Genomic DNA, 8,494 nt, shown 5'->3' with positions numbered 1-8,494 from the left:
CAAAAATGTCTGAAGTATGGCATACACAGAAAGTGCAATTTTCAAGTACAGATTCTAAACCTCCAATTTTACTGTCATCGTGTTATTTAGGAACTAGCAAAAACAGATAACTATTTCCAAACCTGGCCTGTAGTTACATCTGTTTCCTTTAATAACCAGAGAGAAAAGTTCCTGTGGTTTTTCCCTGATAAACATATGAACTGGGGTTGTGAACTGCAGAGCTGAGGAGGTGCCAAAACGCAGAGAGTGAGAGAGATAGGTCTTGGGATAATTCTTTTGGAACCTCTAGTTCATTCTGGGGGATATGGAATGGTATGGTATAGCCCAGTCTCCTCAGATCTCAAAAGCTAAGCAGGGTTGGTACTTGGAAGGGAGAGCACCTAGGAAAACTTTGCAGAGGAAAGCAATAGCAAACCGCCTTTACTTCTCACTTGCCTTGAAAACGTTATGTGGTCGCCATAAGTTGGCTGCAAGTTGACAGCACTTTTGTTGTTCAGTCGCACAGTCGACTCCGACTCTTCGGAACCCCATGGACCAGATCACGCCAGGCCTTCCTGTTTTCCGCCGTCCTCTGAAGTTTGCTCAATGTCACGTTCGTTGCATCTATGACACTGTCTAACCATCTCGTCCTTTGCCATTCCCGTCTTCTTTGACCTTCAATCTTTCCCAGCATCAGGGTCTTCTCCAGTGAGTGCTCCCTTCTCATTTGGTGGCCAAAGTATTTGAGCTTCAGTTTTATTATCTGGCCTTTCAGGGAACAGTCAGGGTTGATTTCTTTTAGGATTGACTGATTTGATCTTCTTGCAGTCCAAGGGACTCTCAAGAGTCTTCTCCAGCACTTCTCCAGTTCAAAAGAATCTATTCTTCGGTGCTCGGCCTTCCTTATAGTCCAACTCTTGCAGCCATACATGACTACTGGGAATACCATTGCTTTGACCATGCGGACTTTTGTTGGCAGGGTGATGTCTCTACTTTTTATTATGCTGTTTAGGTTCACCATCGCTTTCCTCCCAAGGAGCAGGCGTCTTTTAATTTCATGGCTGCTTTCACAGTCTGCGGTGATCTGGGATCCCAGGAACGTGAAGTCTGTCACTACTTCCACGACTTCCCCTTCTATTTGCCAAGGAGTGATGGGGCCGGATGCCATGATCTTAGTTTTATTGATGTTGAGCTTCAAGCCCACTTTTGCGCTCTCTTCTTTTACCCTGAGCAAGAGGCTCTTTAGGTCCTCTTCACTTTCTGCCATTAGAGTGGTATCGTCTGCATATTTGAGGTTGTTGATCTTTTCCCCAGCAAAAGACGGCACTTTACACACACACAAACACACACACACATTCTGAGGGAAAATTCATTTTCCCTTCACTCAAACTACAGAAGACATATTCTATCCACACACAAAAAAACCCTTTCATTCCAGAAGTGCAACTAAATATTTTTGAGGATCTACAATGTGCTACTAAATTATCCTGATGCAATTTCTTCAAATATTATAAGAAAGACCAAACAAAATCATATAAACAAAAAGCAACCGTTTTGCATTCCATTGCTTTTCATGGCTCTTGCTTCTTCCTTCCCCTTTGCTGCTGATTGGGCTTGTTAACTCATTCTTCCTGGCCCATAATACACAGGTGTCTCTCGATTTGGACTTCAATCCTGTACATAGTCTGCTAAAGGAGAGCCAGTGTGCTGGTTATAGCATTGGACTAGGATCTGGGGAGACCTGGGTTCAAACCCCCGCTTTGCCATGGAAGCTTGCTGGGTGACTTTGGGCCAGCTGTATATTCTCAGCCTGACATACCTCACAGGGTTTTTGGGAGGATAAAATGGAGAAGGGGAGAATGTTGTGAGCCAAAATGGAGGAGAGGAAAATGATGTGAACTGCTTTGGGTTCCCAGTGGTGAGAAAGGCAGGCATAAACCCCTCCTCTCTGCCAAATATTTTGATTGTTGGTTTTGTTTTTGTGTGTTTATTTTAGCTCCCGTTTTAATTTGTTTTAATGATATGTTTTTGTTGGTTTTAATGGTTTTTAAGATGTGATGGTATTATGTAAGTTTTTTTCATTCTTCGCTGCCTTGGTGGTCCTTATGAGGGCAGAAATCCAGGGTGTAAATTTTGTAAAATAAATAATGTAAATAAATAAAGTCCCACTGATTCTAAACAAGTCTATAGCCCGAGACCTCATACAGCAGGGGCTTGCCCAACATATGGCTCAGGGCCACATGCAGCCTGTCAACACGTCTGGTATGACTTGCAGTTTGCCAGCTTAGTAGGTGTTGCTGGGCTCCCGGACCCTGAGTGACTACAGCTTTGAGCAGGGGCCAGTCAGTGGGGTCAAGACAGCTGAGTGCTGAAGAAGGAACACCAAAAAGAAACAAACTGCCATGATAAATTACTTGTCATTTAAAAAAATCATATGTTTTCTTTTAAAATACTAATAACAAAGTGAAGACCCTGATTATGAATAATAAACTGAATGGAGATGGAATGGTTAAACCCCCTCTTCCTTCCCAGCACAGCTCCAAGGCAAATTGTGGCTGCTCGTACCTGTCATTTGCCTTTTACAGACATAATGAAATGTGATCTTCATTATGCCATCAGCTGAACATCTCAAACCTTGAAACCAATGGGGGAAGGCCTGATGATGTCTACGGGATGGAGCCTGATGATGTCACATACTTTCATAATGCAACCTACTTTGATTCAATCAAGATTGATTCTGGCCCAATAACTCCTACCATACAATACTGCAGATTCTCAGTGCCTGCTTAGGATTCCTTTATCCTAACTTGTAGCTAAGAAAGAATGACAATGGCTATTTCTTTATTTTCACATGCTTCTCCTGAGGTGGAGGATTATTTCCTCCTCTGATATGGCTTGGCATTCACAGGCAGACCCTAACAGCTAACATATCAAGGAGTGCGATCACATGCACAATTAGCCGCGCCATAGGCACGAATGTTGGGCAGATTTAAAGGGCATGATCAGACGCAAACATCTGCCCTGCATCCCGCACCCATCGGCAACCTGTTTTGCTCCGCCGCAGAAGTGGAGTAAAAAGACACTGGGGAAAGTCCAGTAGCAAATGGGTTGCTATGGGCCACAGATGGACTTTCCCCTGTGTGATCACTCCAGCTCGCTCTCATGGCATCGGGATGGTCTGATCAGGCCATCCCGACTCCATGCCGTCGTTTCCCCCCCCTTCTCAGTATGTACATCATCGCACACTGCCGTAGGAAGCCCTCAGTGTGGAGATGTGATTCACTGATCCTCCGTTTAAGTGAATTGAGAACAAACAGCAAAAAACCCCACTCACCCGTGATTGCGTCTGATCACGCAGCTTCAAAGAACTGTGTGATCACGCAACTGCGGGACAATTTCCTCCAGGGTAAATAGCCTCGCTTCCCCCGCACATTATCTTGCGTGTGTGACTGCAACCAAGATTATTTATTTATATATTCAAAATATCTCCACTGAGTCTGAAGTGGTAGACAGTTTGTCAAAGTATAAGATTATAATTTACCATCAGAGCCTAAAATAAGTATCATAAAACCATCGCACAATAAAGCAAAACAGTGAATAAAAAACAGTGAATGCAAACAGCAAATAAAAACCATTCCAAACAAAAATACAGACTTATTAAAAGCCCTTTGAAACAGAAAAAGTTTCACCAAAAATATCCTGAGTAGATATGAGGTGCAGGGAAAGGGGGGAAGGAATTCCCAAGCCAGTGAATTTCCACTGGTGCAGGGATTTCTGCCTGTGGAGTGTGATTTTAGTCACCTCCCTCTTCCTGGTACAACCTGAAATGCTGTTCCTCTGAGTCCTCTTTCCCCCAGGTGCAGCATTTCAGGGGGGATTTTGGGCTACAGCAGAAAAGAGGAGGCTACAAAGTTGTGCTTCACTGGTGGAAATCCTTCTACCCACAAGAACGCTGTGCTGAAACCAAGCCTCCATAACTTGTAGGCACCCACATGACTTCCAAAGGTGGGAGAACATAACAAAGGACCTGTGAGACTGAACAGAGTGCCTGGGCAGACATATGAAGGAGAATGTGGTCCTTTAAGTACCCAGGCCCCAAGCCGTATATTGTGTAGTGGGTTGACTGCGTGGCTAGGCCCACTCAGCCCCCAGAACATGGTGCACGCTTGACTCTTACACAACTAAGACCAAGACAACAGCCAGGAGGCCAACTATATACATATCCAGGGGACACCCCTGGATCCCATTGGGAGGTTCGAACTTCCCTCCCCGTTTCTATTGGCTCCCCGTTGGAGAGACCAAGAGACCAGTTCCCATTGTCCACCCAGGGTCAAGCCCTGGGTACTCGCTGGCCCCTGGTGGCGGCCAGCGGACACAACATCCCTCCCCCCATGGTTCGGCCCCCCCATGTCACATAGTCCTTTAGGTACGCCGGGGGCCGCCGCTCCCTGGTGGATCGTCTGGGGGTCGGAATAGGGACCTCGGGGCCCCCGTTTCCCGTGCTGGGGCTCGCCTGTGGTGCCGTCCCCTCTGTACGTCCGTCTGTTCTGGGAGCAGGCGCCGACGAAGCTGGTCGATGTGTCGCCGCAGGACTTGCCCGTCCTCTGTTGACACCTCGTACATCACGGTGCCCGTGGGGCGGATGATGCAGCCCGCGACCCATTCCGGCCCTCTTCCAAAGTTCCTTGCGAAGACAGGGTCCTCTGGGAAGAAGCCGCGGGGTGCCTTTCTCTGTTCTGGGTTGCTCCTTGGCTCTGGGGCCCTGTCGGGGTGCAGCCGGTCCAGCAGGGTGGTTGGCCTTCGCCCCATGAGGAGTTCTGCTGGGCAGTGGCCACTTACTGGGTTGGGTGTTGTCCGCTGCGCCAGGAGGAAACATGCGATGCGGCGTTCCCAGTCCCCCTCCGTCAGGCGGCTCAACGCTTCCTTCGCTGTCCGGACCATTCTTTCCGCCTGCCCGTTCGTTGCGGGGTGGAAAGGCGCCAACCTGATGTGTTTGATCAGGTTGCTGCTCAGGAACTGCTGGAACTCCTCTGACGTGAACGCCGTCCCATTGTCCGAGACAATGGTGTCAGGGAGTCCGTGGGTGGCAAAGATCTTCCTGAGAGCCCTTATGGTCGCTTTCGTGGAAGTAGTCGAGACGGGGCTTATCTCCAGCCACTTCGAGTAGGAGTCCAGGGGACACCCCTGGATCCCATTGGGAGGTTCGAACTTCCCTCCCCGTTTCTATTGGCTCCCCGTTGGAGAGACCAAGAGACCAGTTCCCATTGTCCACCCAGGGTCAAGCCCTGGGTACTTGCTGGCCCCTGGTGCCGGCCAGCGGACACAACACCGTATAAGGTTTTATAGGCTAACCAGCACCTTTAATTTGGGACCAGAGATGAACAGGCAACCAGAGCAAATCTTTAAACAGCAACATTATATGTTGCCTATAGACCACTGCAGTTTGCAGCCTTACTGCTGGATTCTGAATTAATTAAGGTTGTTGAAACGTCTTCAAGGGAAGCCATGTTTAGCGAACATTACAGTAGTCTAACCTGGAGATCACCTGAGCATGGATCACTGTAGCTACGTCCTGCTTCTTGACACAGCTGAAGAACCATCTGAAGTTGGTTAAAGGTGTTATGTACCACAGTTGAAATCTAACCGTAGACACAGATCTAAGCATCCCCAGCCAGGCTGCATACTCCTCAGGACAGTACAACAGCATCACTTGGAATAGGTTGACGCCCACTTCTATGATCATTATCACATCCAAACAATAGTTCTTCAGCTTTCCCTGGGATGAACTTCATAATGATCTGTCCAGCATCCTTTCTACAGAGATGCTCTTCTCCTATCCCTTCAATTGACACTGAATGGAATAATTTTTCAGCACCTGTTTGCCCAGGTATTTTCTGATTGACAGCCACTACTTCTAGTTATTCATCTTATAGTTGCTGACTTAGTTTTATCTCTCCAGTTTAATTTTGTTAAAATCTATATTGCTGGTATGTTTTGTGCTGATTCTTTTTTATTGACTTGCTGATACTACATTGCTAATTCTGTATTTAACTACTTATTTTTAATTCTTTATTGTTGGTAACAAGAAACAGGAAACAGGAAAGGAAGAAAAAATACAAAAAAGGGATCAATTAAACAGATTCAGAAACCACAAAAGAAGAAAACCCATTATTAAATGCCTTATAGTTCTGTGACAATATAAATAGTCCATCTTTCAATACACTTATCAGCCCTTGATTAGGAATCCTATTTTGATATGTCAGTATAGACACGAGATTAATTTTCCACACTGACAATTCAATTGATAATATGGATTTCCAGCAGAATATTATACCATGTTGTGTGCCTGGAGAGGGGACCAGCTGGGGCGGGGGAGAAGAATGACACAGACACATGTGCTAAGAAGAACAGACCACAGCTTTATTGATTATAGGTTCCTTAGGTCTTGGCACAGGGGACAGGAGACAACAAATGCAGTTCACAGCCCAACAGCTGTCAGTCCCTTCCCCAACCCACCAGTTGAGGTAACCATGGCAGAGGGCTGGTATTAGGGCTGGAAATGGTAGAAACTACTATTCCTAACCATCACCACCTTCCTGGGGGCATAGTCAATGTGTCAGCCCCAAGGTTAGCTGTTGTGCACCCTGCCTCCGTAGAGCACCTTGAGGCAAACCCCCCCCCAGTCATACAGGGAGCCCACCCTGAACAATCTGCACTATGTTCCACAGCCAATTCCTAAACATGACAGGAGGCAGGCAGCTTAGCTTGCCTGGCTCTACCATCAAACCAAAGGAACCTGTAATATGTGTATCAAGCAGCCATCTCTGAGATCACCAAGCCCTATATCATTGCCTTCTGCAGAGAGGTGTACTCCATCTGGTCTGCGACTACTGTGGTTGTGGGAAATACTTGGGTGCTCAATCACTCCACCACTCGGAGCACCTTGTTGAACTTCCTCTGTGCACAATCAATCCTCTTGTGGTCCCATGCACCTCACCATTCCCTCCTCTGCAGGAACTTGGACTACATGATCTTAATGTCTGGGAACTGCTGCAGGCAATGCTCCAGGTCAGTGCAGCCTGTACACTGCAGCAAGATGCCAGATCATCTACTCAAATCATTTTCACCCAACTGAAGTACAAGAGCATCTGGATGACCATGGTGTTCAGCAGCCTTGGTGGGGCTGGCACCAGATGTTCTCAGCTAACACCCCATTGGCCCAGCCAACTGATGTCCATTGCTTCCCCCAGCCAAACCTGGGATCTCCATCCAGACTTTACTACATGATACTGTGCCTGCAAATCCAAATTGCCTTCCTTCTAACCGCTGTATCTAGAGGAACAAGACTTTGAGATAAGCCAGTTTGTGTGGCCCCATGCAAGATCTGAATGCAGGAGACCGCCCTCTGCCTTGTGGTTTTATCATAAAACTGTGTGTGGCCCCAGACAAGATTTGAATGCAGGAGACCACCACCTGCCAAGTGGTTTTATCACAGAGCTGGACAATCCCTAGGATGCTGAAATGGTAGCCCCGATCCTGAAGGATTGCCTTCCAATGTTAAATGGCCGAAGACCGACCAAGGACAGAGCACCCTGGAATACTGTGCAGTATTTCTTTTTTCTTTTTCTTTGCAAGGGGAGAGTTCCTGAATGCCCAAGGCACCTGTGCAGCCCATTCCCTTTCCATCTGAGCCAAAGATCAGAGAAAAGGCTACAGCCCCCAATTCTGCCTCCCCACACTTCCAGCAATGGGCAATGCAGGCGAGCTTAACAGGGAGCTGCTTGAGAGCTAACTGACTGACAGCCAATGCTGGGCCCAACTGCCCAGAGTCATCCTTTTCCCCACCTCACCTACACATAAATGATGCTCCAGCATAAGGCTGATACCTAGACTTGCAGCAGTTAACAAGCTCATGATAAGCAGCTTTCTATCTGAGGTAGGTACAGTCTTTAGCATGATGTCATAACCACACAATCAAATGGTGAATCATGGCCTGTTAATCCTAAACTATGCAGAAAGATTCTAGTGCCAAAAAAGTTCTACCACCTACTTATTTAATGCCATTTTAGTACACTGCGTTTAGATGACATTGTATGTTTTAATGCTGTGAACTGCCAGAACATTTTTTAAATTAAAGAGTTGTTTGTATATATTATTATTATTATAAATAAACATGATATATTAAAAAAAATTCCCATAATTTGTTTTGGAATTCCACAGGAGCTACAAGGCAGGGGTCTTGTGTTGACCACAAAATATCTTTTATTTGTGTCTCTTTTCTCCCAACTTGCAGTTTAGTGCTCAAGTAATGCACCTGTCACTCGTATTCTGTTACTTTTCTGTCATCTGGGTTCACATCTTATTTAAAAAGCCTGAGGATAAAGGCAATGATGAGAGCAGGGAGAGTTCAGCAGATCCCCTACCCAATGCACTCCCCCTGTTTTTAAAATTACTTACCATTCTAGGGATTCCCACTGCGGGGTGGATAATTCCTGGAGATTTGGGAGGGGAGGTT

This window comes from Gekko japonicus, unplaced genomic scaffold, assembly GCF_001447785.1.
Source record: "Gekko japonicus isolate JY-2015 unplaced genomic scaffold, Gekko_japonicus_V1.1 scaffold96, whole genome shotgun sequence".
NCBI lineage: Eukaryota > Metazoa > Chordata > Lepidosauria > Squamata > Gekkonidae > Gekko > Gekko japonicus.
This window is presented reverse-complemented; position numbering follows the sequence as displayed.